Below are 27,608 nucleotides of genomic sequence, written 5' to 3' on the forward strand. Positions count from 1 at the left end.
TAACGTAGCATACAAATTTTTAAAGGAAAATGTAAAAAAAAATAATAGGAAGAAATAGAGAGAAACACTATGCTAAATGGCAGACCTCAACCTTTAACTCTCAGAACTAGATAAATCTAACATTAAAAATAAAAAAAGAAGGAAGTTTTTGAAATGAATAGAAACCTAGAAAAGAGAAATGATAGAGACCTCTGGAGCATTTTGAATGTGAAAAGAAAGGCACACAATATTTTTGCTTTTTCTTTCAGCTATACATGGCATTCTCACAAAAATTGGCCTTGTGTTAGGGCATAAAAAATCATCACAAGCAATTGCAGATAAGCAAAATAATTAAATGTATCCTTTTCAGATCATAATGCAATAAAAATTACATTCAATAAAAATTATGGGAAAAAAAGCTGCTAAAGAATTATTTCATAGAGCTAGAAAAATAGTAACAAAATTCATCTAGAAGAATAAAAGGTTAAGAATAACAAAGAAATCAATGGAAAATGTGAAATAAAGTGGCCTACCCATACAAGATTTCAAGTTATATGACAAAAATCAAAGATTAGGTACATAATACATAGTATAAAATGACAGTAGTAATCTAGTCTTTGGTTAATCCAAGGATCCATGTGTTTTGAATAAGAACTCAATATATGACAAGAATTATTGAGGAAAGTGGAAGATAATTTGACAGAAACTATGTACACTTCAGCATTTTCACATCATACACCAGGATTAATCAGAATAGATAAATGATTTAGACAAGAAGGTTTCCATCATAAGTAAGTAAAGAGAGCATGGAAAAAAATATACCTTTCATATCTATAGATAAAGAATTTGTAACAAAACAATAGAAAAAACTATAGTGAGCAAAATGAATACTTTTGTTTAAATGAAATTTTAAAATTTATACAAACACTAGTGATGCAGTCAAAATTAGAAAGGAAAAAATTTATTGAGGAAAAACAATTTAATACATGTTTCTCTGATATATCTTATTTTTCAACTAATAGAACAGAGCCAAATTTATTAAAAAAATAAATAAAAAGGAGCCATTCCCCAGTTGATACATGACCAAAGGATATGAACAGGTAGTTTTCAGAAGAAGCGGTCAGTAGTCACATAAAAAAATCCTAAAAATCACTAATAGTTAAATGCAAATTAAAAATTCTGAGATTTCACTTCATAACATGAGATTTATGGATATGGTAGAAAAGGTAAACAACAAATGCTGGATAGGATGTGGAAATAATCGGAACCATAATTCACTATTGGTGGAGTTGTCCAAACATTCTGGAGAACAATTTGAAATGAAATACAAAGGTCTATAAGATTTTCACTCAACAATTTCACCAGTAGGCTGTATCTCAATGAAATTAAATAAAAGGGGAAAAGACCTAAAATGTACAAAAAGTATTTATGAGAGCTCATTTTTTTTCCTGTGGAGCAAAGAATTTGAAATTGAGGGGATGTTTATCTATTGAGAAATGACTAAATAATTTGTATTATATAATTGTGATAGCATACTATTATGCTGATAAAAAAGACAAACAGGATGTTTTTAGAAAAAAAAATTAGCTAATGCAAAGTAAACTGAACAGAATCAGGAAAACATTGTTTTTGTTGTTTGTTTTGTTTTGGAGGGGTCCAGGCAGTTTATTTTTCTTCATTATGTGGTAGTGTACAAAATTGCTGTCAGGGCAAGTAAATTAAAGTGGATTAAGAAATATAAATTTTGTCTGATAATATTTTACTGAATTTTCTCCATGATAGCTTCTAGATAACTGTTTTCTTCTAAGGGAAAGACTCTGGGTCTGTCACAAATAGGGTCTCATAGCCTCGAACCTTCCTATTGACATTTTACAAACTCTTTTCAGATCTTCCAGAAGGTTGATGTATTCCTGGTGTTCTTAGGCTGTGCTGAGCTTGATCAATTTATCTATAAATGTATTGTCTATCCTCTGCCAACCAGGAAGTCCATCAAGTGATGGAATTTGTGTTCCGCGTGCAGTTTTTATCTTTCAGTCTGATTCGCTTGGGAGATTGAAATCTGACTTAGAGATGTCATTCCCTTCCTCTTCTTCCTTTCCAACCTTATCGATACTTTGCATGGTGACAGTCTAATACTGGGGTATTGTCCTTCACCGCCTCCACCTTCCAAAGTTCGGGATTGACATCAATTCAGAATCTTGCTGTTTTGGGGTTTTCTGACCATCTGAAAGTGACTGTGGTCTTCTAGCCAGCTGATCTCCAGACTAACCTGGCTTCTGTCCTTTACACATCCTCTTCCCAATCCTCGAACATCTTGGGGAGAGATTTGTGTTCCTCTTTAATTTAATCTGTCAGGAATTGCGCAAAGGCCCTTTCCCCTCGATGTGGGGTCCCCACCTTATGCAGGAGCACCGATCGGTCTCCCTATAGAGAGCGGGGCCGCAGAAGGCAGGGGCACGCCCAGGAGGGCTCCAAAGGATGGATGGTGTCTGCTAGAGGGGGTCGAAGGGGTTCCAGAGGGAAGCCGTATGGGCAGCAGGGGCAGCGGGGCCACGACAGAGACACAGGGAAGGGCTGGGAACGAGCGACGAAGGAGATAGGGAAGACCATCAGGAGAGTCTTGTGTACCATAATAGCAACATTTTAAGATTGATCAACCGTGAAAGACTGTTATTCTGCTCAAGATCATGATTCAAGACAATTCCAAAGGACCCATGATGAAAAAAGCTATCTGCAACCAGAGTGAAAACTGATGAACTCTGAATGTAGACTGAAACATAATTTTTAAACTTTCTTTTTCTTATTTTTTTTGTTTTCTTTTGCAGTAGTGACTAATGTGGCTATATAGTATATATAACTCCTCAAATATAATAGTTATCATATTTCTTTCCTTCTCAAGGAGGGAGGAAAAGTGAGAGGAAAAGAGAATTTGGAACTCAAAATTGTTGAAAAAAAGAATGTTAAAAATCTCTTAACATGTAATTGGGAATTACACAATGAAATAGATAAAATATAATTTAAGAACTCATTAAATTTTGACCAGAAGCAGGATGGGATCATAGGATTAATTTTTTAAAGCTGGAAAAGACTTCAGATAAGATCAGTCTTGTCTAACATCTTCATTCTATGGAAATGGAATAGGCATAGAGCTGTTGTGACTTGCCAACAGCACTAATGGTAGTAAGCATCAGAAAAGTGACAAACTCAGATTCTCTGACTTCATATCTGGATATTTCTCCATTTTGGTATGCTTCCTCTAATGCACAAATTTGATATTTCAGATCAGATTCCAGTTGGATATTTTTCTACCTCTAAAAAACAATACTTATTTGAGAAGGCCTGGCAGGCTTTACAACCCATAATGCAATAGCTGAGGAAGTTAAGGTCAAGACTGCTCTGTGCTGGAAAAGCTAAGCAGGGAAATCTGCCTTAGCACCTGTTCCCATTAAACTAGACTTCAGACAATTTGATTAGGATCTAACTATTATGAGCAACAGATTCAGCCCACCCCCTCGAATCATTTAGTCTAAAACACCATTCTGAATGGGTTTCAATTCACTCTCTAAATAACATTATTTTTTTTAATTGCAAATATTCATTTGGATGGGAAACAGGCCTTTTCTGATTCATCAGAAACAGTTGTTAATGTGTCCTTGTTTTTTTTTAGCCTTCTTAGGAGCTACTGAAAAATCATACCTTGTGAATAACATTATATTTCAAAGTATACTTAGAGGAATTGAGGAGTGGATAAGGGAAGTGAACTTACTGAATTCTAAGGTTATTTTGAACTCTAAATCTATGAACCTATATTTATATTAAAATTTTCCAAGTATAAAATACATGTAAGGTGAACCATACCTAATGTAAGGAGTCCCATTGACCTCAGAGCTATAACTGAGACTTGGTTGAATAAAATTTATAAATGGACTATTGCTTTAGAAGAGAATACCTTTTCCCCAAAGAAACACTAATAAAAATTATAAAAAGAATAAAGCATTGGAATTGGGAGCTGGAAAGATTTTGGTTCTATGTCTTTCTCAGACACTATCTGATTTTTGGCAAGTCAATTAAATTTTCTGGACCTCCTTTTCTTATCAATAAAATGAGAGCATTAGATCTGATAGACTATAAATTCCCTTCCATCTATAAATAATTCTATTATCCTTCTATTTTCCTCCATCAATCTTGCCCCATTTTTCTTACAAACTCCCTTGTGTCTTTAATGTTTATTTCTAAGCTTCTTTAATGGAAGTATATCCCTCCTGTCTTCACACAACTGGGAGAATTGTAGGTGCCAAATTCTGACTCTATCAATACATTTGTTGATGAGAATCTAAGCAGGAAAAAAAGGTAAGAACTCCATGGGGGTAGTGCTAATTGATTTTCTTTATAAACACATAAGCAATTAAACAAGTGACCATCTGCTTTTGTCTGCATGAAGTTAATGAATACTCAAAAGGAATCAAATTCAGGGCTTGCTTAAATCTTAAATTCAAATACCTAGATCAGTGTTTTACTTTCGCTCAAGAAAAAAAAAAACTAAAGCATGTCTTGTTTCTGCAGGATAAAAACATGCTTAAACATGAGTGGAATTACATTATTTTCATTGTAAAAAAAAGATCAGTGATATATGTAATTTACATTGATGATATTAACTCATTATACTTGTGAAAGAGGGCACAGATATACCAAAGATAAAGAAATATGACTTAAGAGAAAAAATTATCTTTTTGAAACTTTTTAAAAATAATTTTCTATTTTCCAGCCTTCAGTCTTTTTTGATATAGCATTTAGAAAGTTCAGATAAAAGAATTCTTACCTAGACAATATTGTCATGGAATTTATTTTGTAGAATTAAAATTTTGATGAGAAATTGGCATAGCAGAAATTAATTCATAATATAACTTTCCCAATTATTTAAAAATTCAAAATTTATATTATAGTTTTTTATTTTATTGAATAAAGCAGTTTGTAATTAATTTATGTTAAATTTTGAAGCTTATTGGAAAATTAGAGATTTGAGGACCCTTCATTTCGCCTGCACAGGAACAAAAATCAAGGATATAAAGCTAACATGTCAAATGAATCATGTTCCTGGGAGTTAGGAAGCTCTGACTAGGGTGGATGGACGGAAAAGTGGTAGAAACTGAAAATTGTTAGGTTCTAGAGGAGCCAGGGAAGAGAGGATCACAAGGGAGGAAAACTTCGTTCCCAAGGGGAAGAAGTATGGGGAAGTTGGTATAGGGTCACCAATTAAATCTCTATGAATTCCATGGGAAGTAGATGGGAAGAAGAAGTAGATGATGGCAAAAGTGTGTCTGACCTTCAATGATTGTATTAATATTAATACTATGAAGTTTCAGAACATTAAGATGGGAGGGGGTATATAGATGAGGTAACATGATGTAAAGATCAGTAAAAAGACCTAAGAGTCAAATCTTCCTTCAGATATTTGTGAAGCTGGTCAAGTCACTATAACTCTTTGTTTTTTAGATTTTTCATTTATAAAATGTGAGGGTTATAAAAATAGAAAGATGGTCTACTTTTCCTTAAAGATCTAAATCTATGACCCTTTGAAAACTATATTACAGGGAGAAAACAGAACTCTCAATATTCAAAATTTAATGGTATGGATACCAAACCTGAAAATTGAGTAATTAAATATAACTAACTATTTCTCTGTTCATATTGAAAAGAATAAAGTGGAAAGTGGAGCCAATGGTAAAGAGAGCACACTGATTCATGGTAACCATATAGGTTTATGTTCAGATCAAATCTACTAAGAATGAAGAAGACTTGTAGAAAGATTAATGTCTCATCAATACAGAGACAACCAAGACCCTATAAGAGTATTATTTGTGAAAGTCGTTTTCAAATAAAGTTTAAGGGCAAAGAGAGAACACAGGAAAAGTACAAACACCCAGTTAGTGAAGGAAAAAAAAATCTTGCTAATATTTTGGTAGACACTCAAAAATTGGCAAAAAATACTTTACTATATTTAAATATTTAATACAAATGTGTGTATTGACATTATGCTGTTATTAAAAGTATTTGAAAACATGGTTTATAATCCCCAGTGTTTAGCTGTTTTATAACTCATTGTTCTTGTTAGGAAAATCCCTGTGCTACTTTGCATGCCAACTTTTAATTAAAAACTTTATTTTCTCTTCTTTTCATGTTAATTTGAGCCTCTCATCCAATGAACCCAGTTTTCTGTCTGAGTTGAGCAAGCAACTTATTACAATAAGTAGGATTTCTAAACAACTTCTCATAAGAGTTTTCACCAAAATCATGCTTGGGAATGCTTCTAGCAGCAATGTCCAATACTTTAAAATAATTTAATGATTTTTAAAATCCTTATTTCATCTACAATGCAACCAAACTAAAGAGAAAAACAGACAGAGGGAGATGGGGTAAAGAAAAAGGGAAAGGAGAAAGGCTATGGAAATATTCTAAAATAAACTCTAATTTCTTTTAAAAAATTAGAAAACGATGTTACATGGTAAGAACAATTTCTAAAGAACCAGAAAGTAACCATTATCCTCCTCCTCCTCCTCCTCCACCTCCTTGACTTTGAAATTACCTTCCTATTTGCTACTCTTTGCTACCTTTAACAATATATAAATATACTTTGAATAAGTGTTCTTTTATGAAATACCTGGATAATGTACTCTTAATAACTCTGCAGGAAGTTATATAATCTCCTTCTATTTTTTGACATTAAGACTGTGCCTTCTAATATGGATGTGTACTGTTATGTTGATGTTTATATGTAGAGTATTTGTATCTTTAGATATTTCTAAATATCTTTATCTATATATATGTGTGTGTATACATATGTAAATGGGTATATCTGTGGTCACTACACTGAATAAAGAACAGATTTGGAGACAAGAAGATCTTAGTTCAAATCATACCTCAGACACTTACTAGCGGTATGACTCTGGTGAAGTCTCTTAATCCTGTTTGCCACAGTTTCTTCTGTAAAATGAGCTAGAGAAATAAATGACAAACCACTCTAGTATCTTTGCCAAGAAAACCCCCTAAAAGGAGCACAGTCAGATACAACTGAAATGATTGGACATCAAAATGTTCATATATATATATATATATATATATATATATATATATATGCATATTATATATGTGTATATATGTGCATGCATGTGTATACAAATATTGCATATATATGCTTATGTGTGCTACATATTACCCCTTGCATAAGACATATATAAGACTTTGAAATGGAGCTACCCATGAACTAATAGGCTAATATGTCATGTTTTCTGTTTATGTCAATCTTACCAATGATAGCAGTCCAGATGTAAGCACAGCTTGAAGGAAGGAACTAGGAAAATTATTATCAGTATCATTAGGTTAAATACAGGTTTTGGTAAGGTACTTTTAAAAAATAGTCAGGAAGGGCAAGATATCAAAAGGTAAGATGAAAATAGTTCCAAGATACATTAAAAAAGTAACAAGTTTTCTTGTGAAACAAATAAAAGGAACCTGATCATGTAACTAAAATAAATATAAAGTGTCTTTCTGTCTAGCTGCAACATTTTCCCAATACTTTCCAATTTTTAAGGGATTAAATATTTGTTCCTTTTCTCTTCCCCAATCTAAGTAGCAAGGGAAAAATAAAATGTCCACCTTAAGTGATAATAACAATGATGAAAGAAGAGAGAAAGAATGGGAACTGTTCTATATCAGAAGTAGTAGATCACCATTAGTAAAGTTCAATTCCTATTCATGCATTTATGCAGGTTTCCTAAGTGGTAGTTTTGAATTAGAGTGATAAGAGAACCTCCCAACGTGCATCTGGACACTTTGTGACATAATAAAGTGGATTTCTGAATATGAGTTTTAGATGACAAATATTACTTACCTCAGGACCTATCACTGGAACTTCTGTTTCCTGTCCCCATAGTCACATAATTCAATTGAATGCCTATTATATTAAAATAAAATCCTCAAAATTATAATATCCTTGGCGTTACCCTTCCCCACTTTCTGTAATTTCCATGAAGCACTGTATGTGGACACCTCACATCTGAATGTTTTCTTTTAGTTCCCTGCAAAGTAATGTTTCCTTGTAATATTGTAATATTGGTATAAGCCTTAACATTTGTTGGTATTTTTATAGAGAACTGTGCTATTTTTCTTTAGAAATATTCTCAGTTTGTGGGGCGGCTAGGTGGTGTAGTGGATAAAGCATCAGCCCTGGAGTCAGGAGTACCTAGGTTCAAATCCTGTCTCAGACACTTAATAATTACCTAGCTGTGTGGCTTTGGGCAAGCCACTTAACCCCGTTTGCCTTGCAAAAATCTAAAACAAAATATTCTCAATTCAAAGAAAGATTTTTTTTTACCAGCAGGAAAACAGAATCTGTCCTATTTTCTTTACAAATATGTTCAGTTTTGACTAGCCTTCTCATTGAAGGACAAGTCCATCCATTCTGTGATTTCTTTTGCATTGAGTAGAACTTGAGGAAAAGAGTAGAGATCAAATTGTCTCAGGTTCAAGGTCAGAAAAACTAAGAAATTCTTAAGACAATAAAAATGCTGAGAAACAAACTTCTTTTTTTCTTTTTCAGCCTTGCAGTTAACTATTTCTATCAGCCCATCTAATGTGGAGATTTTTATGTTGTTTTCAGAGTTGATCATTGTCTCAAATTTAGCATTGATTTGCAAATAGAAATGGAGACCTGGATTAAAGTCACTCCTCTCCCACATATGCCAGGCAAATCATTTAACTTCAATATTCTTGATGCTATAAATTATAGTGAACTTGCATTGATGCTGAGATAGAAGTAGTTTCCTTATCCAGGAATATCTTAGACATATGAAATCACAATCTAATGCCTATCTAATTCCCATCTTTATTTCCTTTTCCTTGTATATATACATACATACATACACACATACATATATAGATGCATATATATATATATATATATATATATATGTTTTCCCCCAAGTTATATGCAAAAACCAGTTTCAACATTCAATTAAAAAATCTTGAGTTCTAAATTCTCTTTCCTACCCCACTCCCCCTCATTGAGAAAACAAATTACTTGATATAGTTAAAAATGTGCAGTCATGAAAAACATTGCCACAATAGTTATGTTGTAAAAGTAAGAGATACTCCCCCCTCCCCGAAAAGAAAAATCAAGAAAAATCAAAAGAAGGAAAAAATATGTTTCAGTATGCATTCAGACACCGTCAGGTCTGTCTTTGTGATGGATAGTATTATTTATTATTAGGTACTTCGGAGGTTCTCTAGGGTCATAGCATTGCTGAGAAAATGTATGTCATTCACAGCTGATCATTTTGCATTAATGCTGTATACAGTAATTTCTCCCTGCATTTTTCTACTGCTCATTTTTTACTGAGAGCATCCTGTTCAACATGTCCCAGAACAGAACAACATTTCATCTGGTCACAAACCACAATGTGTACAGCCATTCCCCAACCAATGGGTATCCCCTCAATCTCCATTTCCCTGCCACCAGAAAAGAACTGCTATAAATATCCCTATACATATGGGTTCTGTTCTTCTTGTGTTTCATCTCTTCTGGAATATAGACCCAACAGTAGCATTGCTAGACAAAAGGGTAGGCATAGTTTTATAACCCTTAGAGCATAATTCTATGTTACTCTACAGAACTGTTGAATCATTTTACAACTCCTCTAACAGTTCATCAGTGTCTCAATTTCTCTACATCCCCTCCAAAAATAGTCATTTTCTTCTTCTGTCCTATTACTCAATAGGGATAAGGTGGTGCCTAAGAATTGTTCCTGCCTATATTTCTTCTGTCAATAGTGATTTAGGACAATTTCAAAAAATAATTTAAATAGAATGCATTGATAACCTCATTTGAAAACTGTTCATATTTCTTGATCATTTATCAATTGTGGAATGGCTCTTTTTTAAATAAATTTGACTCATTTCTCTATGTTTGAGAATGCCATATAGTATTAGAAATGCTAGCTTTAGCAATAAGAGAAGAAAAAGAAATTGAAGGAATCCAAATTGGCAATGAGGAAGCAAAGCTTTCACTCTTTGCAGATGATATGTTGGTATACTTAGAGAAACTGAGAAAATCTTCTAAAAACTCCTTGAAACAATTAACAAATTCATCAAACTATTATGATATAAAATAAACCCACATAAATCATCAGCATTTCTATATATGAACAACAAGACCTAAGAGCAAGAGATAGAAGGAGAAATTCCATTTGAAGGAACTATAGGTAACATTAAATACTTGGGAATCTACTTCCCAAGACAAACCCAGGAACTGTATGAACACAATTATAAGGCATTTCTCACTCAAATAAAGTCATATCTAAATAATTTGAGAAATGTTAATTGCTCATGGCTAGGTCAAGCTAATATAATAAAAATGACAATTCCACTCAAATTAAATTACTTATTCAGTGCCACACAGCAATAAAACTACCAAATAACTATTTAACAAGCTAGAAAAAAATATTAAGAAAATTCCTCTGGAGCAAGAAAAAGTCAAGAATAACAAGGGAACTGATGAAAAAAAAAGTAAAGGAAAGTGGTCTAGCTCTTCTAGCTCTAAAATTATACTATAAAGGGCAAAACTGTCTGGTACTGGTTAAGAAATAGAATAATGGATCTGTGGATTAGGATAGGTTGAAAAGAAAATTAAATGACCACAGCAATCTATTATTTGATGAGCCCCTAAACATCAGCTTCTGGGATATGAACCCACTGTTTGACAAAAAATGTTGGGAAAACTGGAAAATAGTATGTCACAAACTAGGCATAGATCCACATCTCACACCATGTGCCAAAATAAGGTCAAAATTGGAACAGGATTTGGACATAAAGGGCAATGTCATAGATAAATTAATGGAACAAAAAATACTCCATGAGATCTAAGAAAAGGGAACAAATTATGATCAAACAAGAACTAGAGTACATTATACACTGCAAAATGAATGATATTGACTATATTAAATTAAAAGGATTTTGCACCAATAAAAATCAATGCTGCCAAAATTAGAAGTAAAGCAGAAAGCTGGGAAACAATCTTCACAACTAGGAGTTCTGATAAAGTTTTCATTTATAAAATAAATAGAGAATTGAATCAAATTTATAAGGCTACAAATCATTACCCAATTGATAAATGGACAAAAGATACGAATAAACAGTTTTCAAATTAAAGAATTAAAGTTTATATAATCATATGAAAAAATGCTTCAAATCTTTATTGATTAGAGAAATGCAAATTCAAAGAACTATGAGGTATCACTTCAAACCTATCAGATTGGTTAAGATGACAAAAAGAGAAAGTGATCAATCTTGGAGAGGCTGTGGGAGAATTGGAACATTGATGCATTGCTAGTGGAGTTGTGAATGGATCCAACTATTCTGGAGAGCTATAAGGAACTACATCCAAAGAGCAATAAAACTGTTCATTCCCTTTGACCCAGCAATTCCAATTTTAGGCCTATATTCAGAAGAAATCATTAAAAATGTGAAAAGTCCCATATTCCAAAATATTCATAGCAACTCTTTATGTAGTGGCAAAGAATTGAAAAATGAGGGAATGCCCATCTATTGGGGAATAGCTAGACAAGTTATAGTACATGAATACTATAGAATATTATTGTTCTATAAGAAACTATAAATGATCAGATTCTGGAGAAGAATGGAATGAGTTACAGGATTTGAGGCTGAGCAAAGAGAGCAGAACCAAGAGAACAATATACACATTAAGAACAACACTGTGAGATGATCAACCTTGATGGAAGCAGCAACTCTCAGCAATTAAGAAAGCTAGGACAACCAAATTAGACAGAGTATGGACAATGCTATCCCCTCCAGAGGAAGAAAAACAAAAGAAAACAAAACAGAAATCCTTCAGAATCTGATGAACACTTTATATAAAAATAATCTCTTTCCCTTAATCCTAAAATACCTCATATAGAAAAATGACTAATCTCTTAACATGATTATCAAAAATGTGTATGTATGTATAACATGTTTGCTCTTAAGGGGAGGGATTAGGAAGGGAGGGTAGATGGAAATTTTGTAATATAAAAATATACATATGCCTAGGGATGAATGTTGAAAAACCTTTCATAACATATACCTGGGAAAATGAAACTTAAAAAAAAGAAAAGAAGCCTTTATCAAAGAAACTTACTCATTTCATTATATTTCCCCACACTTACTATTGCTTACAGTATTTCCCTCCATCCTATTCTCCTCATTTATTTTTTCTCCTTTCACCCATCTTTCCTCAAAGGTATTTTGTATATGACTACTCTCTCTCCCACAGTCTTCCTACCCTTCTATCACCTAATCCACCCCCATCCCTCAACCCCTTTCTCCCATCCCTTTCCTTTTCTATTTTTTTCTAGGGAAAGATAGATTTCTATACTGAATTGAGTTTGTCTGTTATTCCCTCTCTTAGCCAATTCTAATAAAAAAAAAGTCTCACTCACTCCTCCCCATCTCCTCCCCCACCTTACTCCACTGAAAAAGCTTTTTCTTGTCTCTATGTGAAACAACTTACCCGTTCTATCTTTCCTTTCCATTTCTCCCAGTATAGTCTTCTCTAACCCATTAACTATCTTTTTTAAAATATATTATACCTTCAAATTCAACTTCCACTTGTCTTATACACACACACACACACACACACACACACACACACACACACACACATATATATATGTATGTATATATACAGTTTGTATGTGTGTATATATATGTGTATATATATTCCTTCTAATTGCCCTAATAAATGAGAACAATCATATGAATTACCATTATCATCTTCCCATTCAGGAATATAAGTAGTTCAGGATCATTAAGTCTTTTATGATTTGCCTTTCCTGCTTACCATTTTTATGCTTCATTTGAGTCTTTGAAGATCAAATTTTCTGCACAACTCTTGTAATTTCATCAGGAAAATTTGAAAGTCCTCCATTTCATTTTATGTCTATCTTTTCCCATGAATAAATATGTTCAGTTTTGCTGGATAGTTGATTCTTGATTGTAATTCAAGCTCTTTTGCTTTCCAGAATAACATATTTCAAACCCACAATCCCTTAATGTGGAAGTGACCAAATCTTGTGTTATTCTGACTGTGCCTCCACAATATTTGAATTGTTTCTTCCTGCCTGCCTGCAATATTTTCTCCTTGACTTAGGAGTTTTGAAATTTGACCATAATATTCATGGAAGTTTTCATTTTAGGATCTTTTTCAAGAGGTGATCAGTGGATTCTTTTCATTTACAGTTTATCTTCTGCTTCTTGAATATTGGAGTATTTTTCCTTAATAATTTCTTGAAAAATGACATCCAAGATCTTTTTTATTGGTCATAGATTCCAAGTAGAACAATAATTTTTAAATTATCTCTTCTGGATCTGTTTTCCAGGAAATTTGTTTTTACAGTGAGATATTTCACATTTTCTTCTAGTTTCTCATTCTTTTAATTTTGTTTTATTGTTTCTTGGTTTCTCACAAAGTCATCAACTTTCCTTTGCTCCATTCTATATTTTAAGGAATTATTTTTTCAGAGAGCTTTTGTATTTTCTTTTCCATTGGGTCAAGTCTGCTTTTGAAGGTATCCTTCTTCTCATTGGCCTTTTGGACCACTCTTTCCATTTGACCCAGTCTGTTTTTTAAGAAGTTATTTTCTTCAGTAATTTTTGTATCTCCTTCAAACAAGCTGTTGATTCAGTTTTCATGATTTTACCATATCGCTCTCATTTTGCTGCTCAATTTTTCCTCTACATCCCTTATTTGATTTTCAAAATCATTTTTGACCTTTTCCATTGCCTGATACCAATTCATATTTTTCTTGGAGGTTTTGGATCCAGAAGCTTTGGCTTTGGTATCTTCTTCTCAGTATGTATTTTGACATTCCACATGACCAAATTAATCGTCTATGTTTGGATTATTTTCTTCTGTTGTTTGCTCATTTCCCTATTTTGTGACTTGATTTTAACTTTTTTTTTAAGACACTCATTTTTGAGACACTGATTCTATAGTAAAGGACACACTGTCTGTTCCAAGCTTTTGAGAGTTTTTGCAGCTGTTTTCAGAGATACCTCCAGGTACCTGATAGTTTTCAATACCTCCAAGATCTTATGAGACTATGAATGCTATCCTGGCCCATACTCTGGTCTGTGAGTGACTACAAACACTCCTTACTTCTCTGAAACTGTAAGGAGACTTTTTTCCTCTGCTTAGGCAGTGAACTCTGTTGAGCTTCTGCTTCTTTTCCTGGGACTGGAGCCCCAAATTGTGCTATAGATCTGAATATGGGCAAAGCAACAGAGTCCTGCTTCAGAGATAGCAAAAAGACCTGACCATCTCCCCTGATCCCCACCTCTGTTTATGGACTGAGAGCTCCAGAAAAGGCTCCAAGACCTGCTCCTGATTCCCTGGGTTGATATGCTCTTCTATGGCCTGTGCTAGACTGTATTCCATTCACAGTTGGTGTGGCAGACAACCTTCCATGTTGTCCTTGGCAATTCCTGGGTTGAAAGAAGTGGAAATTGCCACTGCTGCCACAGACCCAGGTGCTCCATGATCTGTTCCTGATGGATGGAGCTGGTTCAATGCAGAGAGCCCAGACTGCACTGTGGGTCCCTTCTAACCCTGGTGTATCAGACCCTTCCCATTGATCTTCAAGTTGTCTTTCATTCAGTCTTTTTGTGGGTACTGACACCTTAGAATTTGATTGGAGTAATTATTTAAAGGTATTTGAAGAGGTTTGGAGTTCAAGGAGTCACTGCCTGTATTCTGTCATCTTGGTTTCACCCTAACCTACTTCCCCATCCCTATTTTCTTAGAAGAAAGATAGTAACCAATATTTACTACGTTCCAGGTACTGAATGTTGTAAACCATGCTGTGACAAAGGTAATAGTAATTGTGATGCAGTCCCTACCCTCAGAGAGATTGCAGACAATAAGATATCAATACTCATAGCTATTATTCAGTATTATACAATAAGGTTGTTAGTTTCAAGAAAGAATTGACATGAAATTTAAAAAGTAACTATTGAACTGAAGGAATGTTTTATTTAGAAGTTGGAATTTGGGTTGAATTTTAAAGTAATGGGATTTCAGAGGAAAAAGATGAAATGCTATGCAGGCAAAGAGAAGAAAAAGAGCAAAAATTTAGAAAACATTATTCACAGCATAGTCCAATTGGTCTGATTGGAAAACTGGGGTAGGTACTAAATCATGGAGAGTCTTAAATGCCAAACAGAGGATTTTTAATTTTAAAAGTAACAGAAATTCACTTCAGACTTTTGAACAAAAAAGAAACGTGATCATAAATATGTAAAAGAAATATTATTTGGAAGCATAGATTGGAGAAGCAGAGGGGGGAGAAGTAGAGAGGGGAGATATTGCAACTATCCAGGATGGACTTAAGAATTCTTGTTAGTATAGCTGCATTATGGAGAGTAAAGGAGGAAACAGAAATTAGAGATATTACATCTATTGAATAAACAGAACTTGTTAACTTATTGGATACGAAAGATAAGCAAAAGGGAATCCCTAGATTATGAACATGGGTAATAAAGTTTATTGATCGAGAAAGGGAGATCAGGTGCAAAACAGTATAAGTGGACTAATAATGAACACCCTTATGGCAAGGTTGATCTTGAGGTAGCAAGAGAACATCCTAGTGGAGATATTCTGTAGACAGATGTAGGTGTGGATCTGCAAATATAGACTTGGCAGTCATTTACATAAAGGTAATAATTGATGATGTCATGAGACTGACTCAGGGAAGAATGTAAAGAGAGAAGAAATCAGAGTCAACATCTTCATTTAGGTTATAAGAAGAAAATGATGAGTCAGCAAAGGAGATAGGGAGCTGTTAAGGAAGGGAGAAAACCAGGAGCATGTTATATTTTTGAATCAGTACAAGGGAATGAAGAATACTATCAAATCTGCAGAGAGGTAAAACAATGAGAATGAAAGAAAATGTCCCTTCGTTAAGGATAAGCATGGAATCAGTGGAGCTACTGCCTCACTTTTTAAAAGAGATCTAACTGGGGAGGGGAGGAAAGGGCTGAGAAAATAGTTAGATGGAGGAGAGGAATATAAGAGTACCCTAAGTATGTTCATTTTCAGTCAGTGATGTGGAAAGTAATAAAAAGGTATGAGACAGATTGAGAATGTTGCTTAGAGGAAGATATTAGTAATAAAGAAAGGTAGTGGGATTAAGAGCCTATATGCGGGCAGCTAGATGATGCAATGGGTAGAGTACCAACCCTGGAGTCAGGATGACCTGAATTCAAATCTGATCTCAGACACTTAATAATTGGCTATGTGTATGACCTTGGGCATGTCACTTAATCCCATTACCTCAGAGAAGAGATCCTCAAATGCAAGGCTTAGGTAGGGCAGGCAATGATGTTGGGGAATTATTCTGAAATGGAGGAGGGGAAATTAAAAATCTGAATTCTTCAGAGAGATTCAATGTTACAAGGATCAGTTGGCATAATTATATAGAAGCAATTAAAATCAAAGTTGATTTTCTCTTCCACCCTATTTCTTCTCAGCTATGATAGTATCAATTTTTAAAAATTCTTCTATTGCTAACTAATTCAGTTGTTTCTACTATCTATTATATTTCTACCTAAATAATACTCTAAAAACAGTATCTGGAAAAAAATCTGAAAAACAGGTCAGCACTTTCAAATATCTCACAAAGAAAGAAAATTGCATGTTTTATTTTTTTTATGATCTTATTCTTTTTAAATTCTGTCATCTAATGGGACTAATGTTCATAGTTTATGAGAATATTTACTATAAATAGCTTTAGCAGTTATCAAACAACTCTGCTTCATTTTGGCATTTAACCATCCTCAAATACTATTTATTGCCTCATATACTTTTCTACTATGAACATTACACCTTAATTACCTCAGTTGCTATTTCCAGGGCTGATTTAGAAATCCTACATGGGGATAACCACTGTTTGTTTCGCATATATACAGAGGCAGCACCTATGCCCAAACAATCAGATATTAGAGCTATGAAATCAATAGAATGATTTGAAGGATCAGAAAATCTAGCTTTCATAACAAAGGGAATACTGAGTTTTCTTATATATGAGAAATGAGGGAGGAAATTTCCAAAGATCTCCTTTTTCTTTGTAAAAGTGGAAATTGGTGTCCCCAGTTTATGGAAGGTTGTTAGGGGAAAAGTTGCAAAATGGTGCTGATTAGCTCCATTGCAGATTTATGGTACTTACTGTAACCCTCAGCAGTCCTTTTATTAATTTCTTCCTGACTCCCTAGGGCATTTCCCAAAGTGGTTGTTTCAAATCTTTTCCATAATCCTCAAATCTGACCTTCTGACTCCTTCTTTATCATTAGAAGTCTTTCTCCTAGTATTCCAAGAAGATAGAGGCCATCTGGAACCAGCTCCCCTAACAATCTTTCTTTCAATATCAAAATGTCTTAGTATATGTATCCATCTTAGAATCTATCTAAACTAGCTCCTCCACCTGTATTCTTTATCTAATTCCTTCTAACTTCCTCTGGGATCTATACATTCATTAATCTCTTCTCTAGCTTGTCTCTGCAGTATTTTCTTTTAGTTGCCATATTTTCCTGTGTCTACCAGCTTGCTTAGATTTCCCCATAAACTCCTTAGCTCAGCTCTTGCCCCATAAATTGCTATTTTATTTATATTTTCCTAACACCTTCAGACATTATGGATGACTCTTTTATGTTCTTCTTCTCATTTTCTGATCATTTTCCCCCTCTAAATACATTATAATATATCTAATGTCCCCCACTTCTCAAAAAATTCCTTATCAAATGTAACCATACTTCTTATGGACATCCATTCACCTTTTATAAATTATCATCCTCATTAACCTTTCTGCTGCATTTCATACTTTTGGATATATGCTAAATCTCGAAATTCACTCCTTTTCTTGACTTCCAAGATTCTTGTTCATACATTAATGGAGGGAGTAGAATGAAGGGAAGTATAGAGTCAAATATCTGATATTCTTGTGATATAGGAAAATCAATTTTCTTTCTGTATAAGTTTTATCTTTCTTTGGACATTTTTATGACATGTTCATTTTTGAAGACATGACTTTCTAGTGAGCTATCTTTATTTAAAGATTTAAAAACAAAGAGGGAGACAAAGAGCAATAGAACAAATGCAAGTAATATATCAACAAAGGCTTCCTTGGATATACATTCTACACACTCATAGTCACCTACTTCCTCACTGAAGGAAGTGAGGAAAATTTTATCACATATTGCCTGAGTTCTCGCTTGTCCATTACAATTACATATGGCAGCTTCATTTCTCCCATTCCCTTCATTGGATTGACTTTCTTGTAATTACTGTAAATACTGTTTTCATGGTTCTGCTAAATTTCACTCTGTCAGTTCAAAGTAGTCTCCCCAAGTTTCTGTGGTCTACATGAAAAACATTTTTTGTAATCATATAATTTTCTAATAGATAAGTAAATATGGGTATAGTTATATAGTCATATGCATATTCATATTTTAGATATTTAAATATGCATGTGTAGGCATATATATAAATATATATATATACACATCCAGCTATACAAATATAAGCATGTATTTATATATATATATATATATATATGCACTATGTGCATATTATAGATGATAGCTAACATTTTTCTAGCACTATGTGCCAATCGCTGATCTCAGTACTTTATAATTATTATCTTAAACCTGCGACATAGGTGCTATTATTGTACCCATACTATAGATGAGTTATCTGAGGCAATATGAAGTTAAGTGGTTTGGCCAGCATCACTCAGTGATAAGCATCTGTGATTGGATTTGAAGTTAGGGCTTCCTTACTCCAGTCCCAGCACTGAGTCATTTAGCTACCTGCCTTTTCTATAACTATTTCAAATGTATTCACACATAATATGTATAAACACATGCATGTACATGTAGGTGTTTGTAAATGTGCACATATATCTACACACATTATCTATGTGTTTATATTTTTATATGTATACATATATATATATATATATATTTCAGATCAAGGAAATACTGCTATTATCATGTTAATATATAAAAGAACTCTCATATTTTAATTCCAGCTAGGAGGCACAAGTGGGTATAAAATTGGCCTTGGAATCAGGAGGATGGTTGTTCAAATTCAATCTCAGACACTTGACACAATAGATGTGTGACACAATAGATGGACAAGTCACTTAACCCTAGCTGCCTTGCATCCGAGGTCCTCTCCAGTCATTCTGATTCATATCTGACCATTGAATCTGGATGATTCTGGAAGAGAAAGTGAGACTGGTGATTTAGTACAGCATCTCCTCACTAAAATCCAATTCGAGAGCTTGTCATGACATCACCTCCATAATGTCTTTTTTCAAAAAATGAAGGACAAACATTAATATCATAATTAGGTAAAAAAGTCTTAGTTGCCTAAGACTCAGATGAAGGTATTGCTAATGATTTTGCAGGTAGTTAAAGCTAGAGGATAACTGAATTGAGGTTTTCCTAACACAGATTTGAATTCTTTTCTCAATGCCATACTTCTCCTTTTTGATTCTTAACAGTACAGAAAATAGATGATTTAAGATAAATTATTCAGTAGCAAACTTAAACTTAACTTCTATTTGGTCTTTGACCTGTAGTCATCTATCAATTTGCTTGGGGATGATGGAATTATCTTTCTCCTCTTACATGAAAAAGGAACTCTTTTCTAATAGGACTCTTCTTCTGAATTGCTTGGATTCATGTTGGGATAAGAGATCAGTTCTCAGCTCATTTCTTAGGCTTAACCCAAGGACCAAATCAAACCTCCTCTTCCCTGAAGGACTTGGAGAAAATTCATTTCTTTAAGCACAGTAGAGCATTAGTCTTTATATACTCTTTGAACAAAAAATTTAAAATACTAAGTCATAATTTTAGGAAACAATATTTGTTAGATGTCTTTTTTGATACTAAAAATGCTTTCAAATTTTCTTGATGAGTTTTCTTGGAAAATTATTATTTTGTAAGATTTTGTAAATTCTGCAATTTTGTAAATTTTGTAATTTTGTAAATTCTTATTTTAATCAAGACTTTAAAATCAGTGATTTTGAGATCTCAGAAATTCTGTCCTTGTATGTTAAAACTAAATAAATGAAAAATAACTTCATCTGAATTATCTAGTAAGGATTTTATTTTGCTATGTTAAGTCAGATCCTCAGAAATGGATTCAGGAAAAAAAAATCAACACAAAAGGGTTTGAATTTCATCTCTTAGAGATAAATAATCTCTTTTTCTCTTGAAGACAGAATATTGCATATCATGAACAGGCTGCAGTAGTTCAGTTAGGGAGTTTTTAATCCTATCTGATTGTCTGAGTCACTATTGGAGGGGCTCTACTTCATTTCAAACCCTCCAACAAGATTATGTTGTCTCTGTGAAGGTTGAACGTGGAGACCTCAAAGGCTTTCCAAGGGGAGATTGTATAAAATCTGTTGTCAAGGAGCCTTATATCTATCTCTTAGTTCTGGGGAATGTATTTCAAGTGATCTTTAACTCTTACTCTGAAAGTCAAAAGCTCATAAGAGGTAGAAAGTTTTGTCAGACTTTTTCAAAATTTATAATAGTTGAGTTTACAATTGGATTATTCTGTGGCTTTTCCATTATTTAGTGAGATAAGGAAAAAAATTAAAAGTAGTCTCACAGGGTGAAATAATTGATGTGAAAATGATCTTTGCAAGGAATGATAGAAAACTATTAAGCCAAAAAAAAGTGGCTTAAAGGGGACATGAGAATGACCATAACATTTAAAACAAAAGCAGGGGCTTTTCTAATTTAGATATTTAGGGAAGGCTACCTGGAACAAATGACATTTGAGATGAACCTTAGAGACTATGAGTGATTTCAGCAGGTACAGATAATAACTTCTCATCCATCTTAAGATGAAAGTTAGATTTTTCACAAAACATATTTGAGTGGATTCCTTTGGAATGCTTTTAATTTCAGAATAAGTTACATTTCATGTTTATATATTGCTTTCATTTGTTTTGCTAAAGGATTAGTGAATGGCTACTGATCCCTTGATAAATTTTATTTCTTCATGTAGACTTTATAATTAAGATCATTAGTCAGATAGGGAACCAAGTCAGTGATCAAGTGTTTATTAAGGAACTTCTTACTATCTAACCCTTTTCAATGCAATATAGAAGATTTTAAAAAATATAAAATTTCTCACTTGTCTAGCAATTTATAATCTAACTGGAAAACCAAAAGTAACACTAAATTAAGTATAATAAAACCTATAATAAAACCAGCCTCACTTTCTCTTCCAGAATCATCCAGATCCAATGGTCAGATATGAATCAGAATGACTGGAGAGGACTTTGGATGCAAGGCAGCCAGGGTTAAGTAATTTGTCCAATGTCACACATCTATTGTGTCAAGTGTCTGAGACCGAATTTGAACTACCATCCTCCTGATTCCAAGGCCAATGTTATACCTACTTATGCCATGTAGCTGGAATTAATGTTATACCCACTTGTGCCACCTAGCTTGAATTAAAATATCAGAGTTCCTTTATATATTAACATGATAGTAGTAGTATTCCCTTGTTTTGAAGGGCTTAACTTTGAAATGTCTGTTATAATGGATATAGAAGTACATTGGGCAATCAATTTTATAGACTGGAATAATTTTAGGATTCTTCTTCAAAGAAATGGGACTGGTAAGACAGAAATGGATATTCAAAATAGTAGAAGAGAAAAGGATTTTTAAAATGGGGAAATTAGGAAAACACATCTGTTAAAGCTAAATATTTGCTATTATCCAAGAATATTTATGTTGCAAGGGTGAACTCTAGGATGAAATGGTTGTGTGGAAGTGTTCAATGATGAAATACTTGTAGAATTTATTCTAATAAAAGTTAGCCTAACTTAGAATAAAGCTAAATACTTTCAAAATAGCTCTGAGAAATCCTTCTGATGGAGAGATCACCCCCTGGTGGATAAATAAACAAAAATAGTCTACTAAAAATAAGTTAAATATTTGTAGGATATTTTATTTTAATCTCCTTAAAGCACAACCTGTTTAACCTGCTTTAATATGGAATTTATAAAATAAATTTGGGTACTTAAGAAATGTTATCTAATTTATACATACTAGAATATTAGGAAATATACTTGAAAGTAGGTTCATAAATAACTTCCAAGGTAAGAAATAATAATAAATAACACTGACGCAGCACTTTAAAGTTTAGAGAGAGATAATTGGATTAGATGAGTCCTGTGAACTGGGTAATATAAATAGGAGGCTTGTGTTGACCCATTTAATAATCAGGTGAGAATATTTCCACTGAATGAATATATATATATATATATATATATATATATATATATATGTCTGATGTCTGTGTGTGTGTGTGTGTGTGTGTGTGTGTGTGTGTGTGTGTGTTAGGTTTTTTGCAAGGCAATGGGGTTAAATGGCTTTCCCAAGGTCACACAGCTAGGTAATTATTAAGTGTCTGAGGCCAGATTTGAATTCAGGTGTTCCTGACTCCAGGGCCAGTGCTCTATTCACTGTGCCACCTAGCTGCCCCAAGAAAAATAAATATTAATATAATATATGTCCTTCCATGCTTAGTAGAGTTTTTATAAAATATTAACCTAGGTTATAACCTATAATTTGAGTGTCAGTTTAAAGAAGAGAATAGCTTTAGTCAAGCCCTCAAAAAGGAAGCATTTCGGGAGTCTCAATTTTCTCCCTTGAATGTGTAAACTTTAAAGGGTTAGAGGTTTGGGGCTTTTCCTATCACCTCTACATTTCAGCAGAGTTCCATAAAAGGACAGTGATAGACAGAAATCTCTACATTGGTTTCTGAGGACAAATTAGGCAAACAGAGGAGACAGCCCATAATAAAGTCTTGACAAACTAGGTTATATCCATGAAAGTGCAACCAAGACCTAGCTGTATGTCCACATTATGTGAATTGAAGGAAACAAGAACTGTAAACTGGAAAAAGAAATGATTCATAAAGAACAAGTTCAAAAATATGAATATCTGTCATGGGAATCTGACTACAGATTTCTTCCATTTGTCACCAGAGAATAGAAGAGGGAAATTCAATGGATGAAGTAAATATATGCTTTATTATGAAATCTTTCCTAAAAAATAGAGACATCTGAAAATGGACTGAGCTTTCACACACTGACAATTTCTCCCATGCTGCAAATTTTCAAACAAAATTCAATGATTTTTTGTCTGATATACCTTAAATTGAGATTCTTTTCATATTGGGCTTAGTCTAGATGACTAAAGAGGTTTCTCCCAATTCTAAAATCTGGTGATTATATATCATTGTAAGTTTTCTTTTAAAATATCACTTTTATCCCAGCATTTTTCTGTTTACTAACCCATGATAATTTTCTATTATCTATTAAACTGGGATGGGTCTAGAATAGGGGGACTATGGTTGTGGTCATGAATCATGTAGATCTGAGGGAAAATGTCTAAAAAGGGGTAGTTGAAAATCTTCAGATATAGGATCTGATAGAAGAAAATGAATAATTAGTGTTTTCCTCTCTCAATATCTAGATCAAGGAAGTCAGAAGGAGTCAATTCCAACCATACCAAAATAGGAATTGTAAATATCTGCATTTACTTGAAGAATGACAATAATGAGAAACTGTAATTTGTGCTTTTGTTCATGAAATTTTCTGCTTCTCTAATAACTTTCATATAAATATTTCTCTGATTTTGAATTACTGTCTTTCCTTCAAAAGTACTTTATACCACCTCCTTTGGAAAAAAATAACTCATATTTATATGCATCCTTCAGTGTTAAGAAAAAAAGAATACCCCCATAATCCTTTGAGGTAGGCATAGTAGCTAATATTATCAGTCATCAAAGAGCATGTGTTAAGTTGGTATCAGGTACTATGAATTATTATACAAGATGCTGGTGAGGAGAAGGAAAACATGAAAGAAGTCCTTGTTCTTAAGGAATTTGTATTCTATCAGAGAAGAAAGCATAAACAAAAACATAATAGATAGAGATAGAGATAGAGGTAGAGATAGAGAGATGAACAAGAAATGTTATATCTATATATATACATATATTCATGTGTGTGCATGTGTATGTATGTTCTCACACACATACACACATATATGTGTGTGTAGTGAATTTTGGTCAGGTAAGGAAATTAGGAAAGACCTTATTAGCTCTTGAGCTGAGTTTTGGAGGAAATTAGAGATACTAAGAGGCAGCAATAAAACTCACATTTAGAAATGTTAATCGATTTTCCCATGAATATAAAACTAGTGTCAAAACAAGTAAACAATTACTTTTCCCTTTTCCCCCCAAATATTTACTTGCTTTCTATTCTCTAAAACATATTCATATAATCCAGACAATTGCATAATTGGTAAATCTCATACTAGAGTGCAAACTTCATGAGGCTAAGATTGAAAGACTTATGAAAATTTACATATTCTTTGAAACACTGGATTGTAACTAGGACATAGTAGGCATTTCATAATAAATTATTATATGTCTGTAGAGTTGAATTGAATTGGCAACTATCAGAAATCCATTTTTATATTTATCTGTTGTCTGGTTAACATGGACAGCTGACTGGTCTAAACACTATCTTCTCATGCCCATGCTGTCAAGAATATTTTAATACCATTTGTTGAATAAAGAGTAGCTATGCTGGAAATGGCTCCCTGAGAGTCCACTGTACCCTCACATTCTTGGCTTCACAGTAACCAGGGACGAAACTGGGAGAATTCATTACAATGCTGCAGAGGCACTCAAAATCTAAACAGGGAGATCTGTTGGTCCTCTCCACACTCCAGACCTCTGGAAACATTCACAATACTGTCATTGCAGAGAAAATTTGTTTCCAGAAAAATTACTACATATATTGAACTTGAATATACTGCACTTAAAAATGTCATGTGGCAAGAATAAAAACCCCTAATCATTCAGTGGGGAAGATGAACACTGAATACCCAAGAGTCTTTGACAGCCTTTCTGAAATTATAACATTTGTCAATGGAAAAAAATGTTCCATTTGTGTATAACTTTTCAGAAACATCCCTGATGTGAATTCTATAAGGATTCCTCTTTTCCTGTTTCCAATAACCCTTCTAAGTTGTTAAGGTTTTGTTCAAATTGATTTGTTTCATTTTAGGATATATGTCCAGATTTAACCATATCTAGGCTTAAAAACTGAGAATATATTTATTTAAGTTTTGACTTTCCTTGGAAGGGGGAAGGAACCCAAATATTAAGTCACACAATTTCAATGCTATTAATTAGAAATGAGTTACAAAACTCCATATCCATATGTTTCTCATACTGTTATTTCCACTGTCATCACAAAATTGACAGGTACACTCTCCTAACTACAGGAAAGATAAGAGTATATATCATACAAACATGCTTAATTTACATCAACAATAGTACCCAAGACTTTATTTTTGCTGACTTTTATCTTAGCGCATATTGTTTCCTATGACCTCCTCCCACCATCCTACTAGGAGAAAAAGTGTTTGAAATGTAAATCTTAAGGAACTATATTATTTTGTTGTTATTTTAATCTTTGTGTGTCTATTATGTAACAGAATGATTTGCACAATATAGTCATATACTAAGTGGTAATTAATTAATTTAAACCCATAGAAAATCTTGATATACTACCTTCCTCGCAAGAGATAAACTGAAGTTACAAAGGCAGTCAGCTGAGACAAGGCCCTTTTGTGGATAAAGCTTGTTCTTTCCTTATCTGAATATTTACAAAGAATCTTCTTGCTTTATTGTTCTCATGTACAGGTATTTAATAGCAAGTTATGATGGATGTTAGGGCAGGGGAGAATTCCTATCCTTAGAGATAAAGAGAATGATGTTACAACTGTGGTTCACTTTTTTCTCAAAAACTATGGTCATTCTTACCCCTAAGAGAAGCAGCATCCAAAGATAATGAGTCATTATACTACTCAATCAACAATCATTTATTATATGTCTAAGATATGCCAGGTACTATGCTATCAAGGCTCTTTCTAGGTTACTTCCAGATACTTGAATAGTTAAGATCTTATGTGACTCTCACCTCCCTTTTCGCTTTTGCCACAAAAACCTGTCAATTACAAACACATGTGATGAAAACATTTATTAAAAAAAAGGAATGACGTTAACTCTCTTTTAAAATGAAAGTTGAAAGAAAATTCAGATATCAATGTCTATTAGAGAGAGAAAAACTGATTAATGTTACTTTATGGCAGCTGGATTTATTTCAAATGACAAGGCATTTGTGAACTCTGAAAACAACTACTAGAGGGAAAATATTTGCTAGCATATTTGCAACCACTACCTTTCTAGCTTTATAGAAACCAGAAATGAGAAATGATTTATCAAGATTAAAACTACTTTATTATTTCTAGGCTTAGATAATTTTTTGCAAATTCATGGGCTATACCAATTATTTGTAAAATATATCATACATAGCAACTTTCAGTTGGGAGACTTTCCTTCTTAGACAATTGTTGCTATGGTTAACTCTCCTCAAATCAATTTTCATTGATCGTTTTGAGGACTTGAACATTGTTTTAAACCAAATGGAGAAAAAGTGTGTTAATCTAATTCATCAAGGAATCTGCTAAAAGGTAGTTGGGGTTGGATAAATGAGATACTCGGCAATTGAATACCATGTTGTTTTCAGATTTTTCTCACTATAAAATGCTTTCTGTAAATCATTATCATGTTCTTGTAATGGATATAGCTGTGATCATCGAATGAATTGCTTTTTTTTTGAAAAAACAAAATGACCTAAATGCCAATAAAGCTGTAAGACAAGGAATTCCCCAAGATTAATGGATTTTCTGCTAAATAAACAATAAAAAAGAGAAAACATAACATTTTTGACATTTATGAGTGGCATTTCAACTATAATTTCCAACTTTTCCATTGTATACATTAATAAAAATGAAAACACAACAGTCTAGCAAAATGGAAAACATTTCTGGATCATTCATACTTTTAAAAATGCCACAGAGAGCAATTTAAGTAAAAAAAAGAGATTTGTTTTTCTATTTATGTCTAAGAATAGTTATCCATGATGACAATAATCAACAAAAATCAATATGTTATCTTTGATATCCATATGCACACAGAGTTGGAAGGAACATCAAGTCAATCCCCCTAATTTTATAGATGAGAAAACTGACATCCGGCAAGCATCTGATATAGGGAGGAAAGAGGAGGAAGAGGAAGAGTAGGAGAATTCTCCAAGACCATTTATATTCTACTTTAAGGTTTGCAAAGCCCTATACATACGCAACTTCATGTGATCTTCATAACAAACCTATGAGGTAGGTGCTATTATCTTTATTTTACATATGAGGAAACTGAGGCAGACAGTAGTATAATGACTTGTTCAGGTTGATAAAGATTTTATGTATTTGAAGTAGAATTTGAATTCAGATCTTCCTAATTCCAAGTCCAGTGCTCTGGTTATGATGTTTCTTTTCCAAAATTTTTAAATAAATATAAATTGAGACCTTAATCTCTGAAGAAACCAGCAAATGTTCAAAAATTAGGAAAATTGAATTTC

At 33.2% G+C, this 27,608-nt stretch overlaps 1 protein-coding gene and 1 pseudogene across 4 annotated transcripts in view; both read right to left on the reverse strand.

Annotated features, from left to right (window-relative positions):
- The window catches only part of LRP1B (LDL receptor related protein 1B), a 2,479,914-nt gene that overhangs the window by 2,375,160 nt on the left and 77,146 nt on the right, over positions 1-27,608 (reverse strand). The window lies entirely within an intron of this gene.
- LOC141509066 (uncharacterized) overlaps positions 861-27,608 on the reverse strand; it is a 103,201-nt pseudogene continuing 76,453 nt past the window's right edge.

Source organism: Macrotis lagotis, chromosome 1, assembly GCF_037893015.1.
Source record: "Macrotis lagotis isolate mMagLag1 chromosome 1, bilby.v1.9.chrom.fasta, whole genome shotgun sequence".
NCBI classification, from domain to species: domain Eukaryota; kingdom Metazoa; phylum Chordata; class Mammalia; order Peramelemorphia; family Peramelidae; genus Macrotis; species Macrotis lagotis.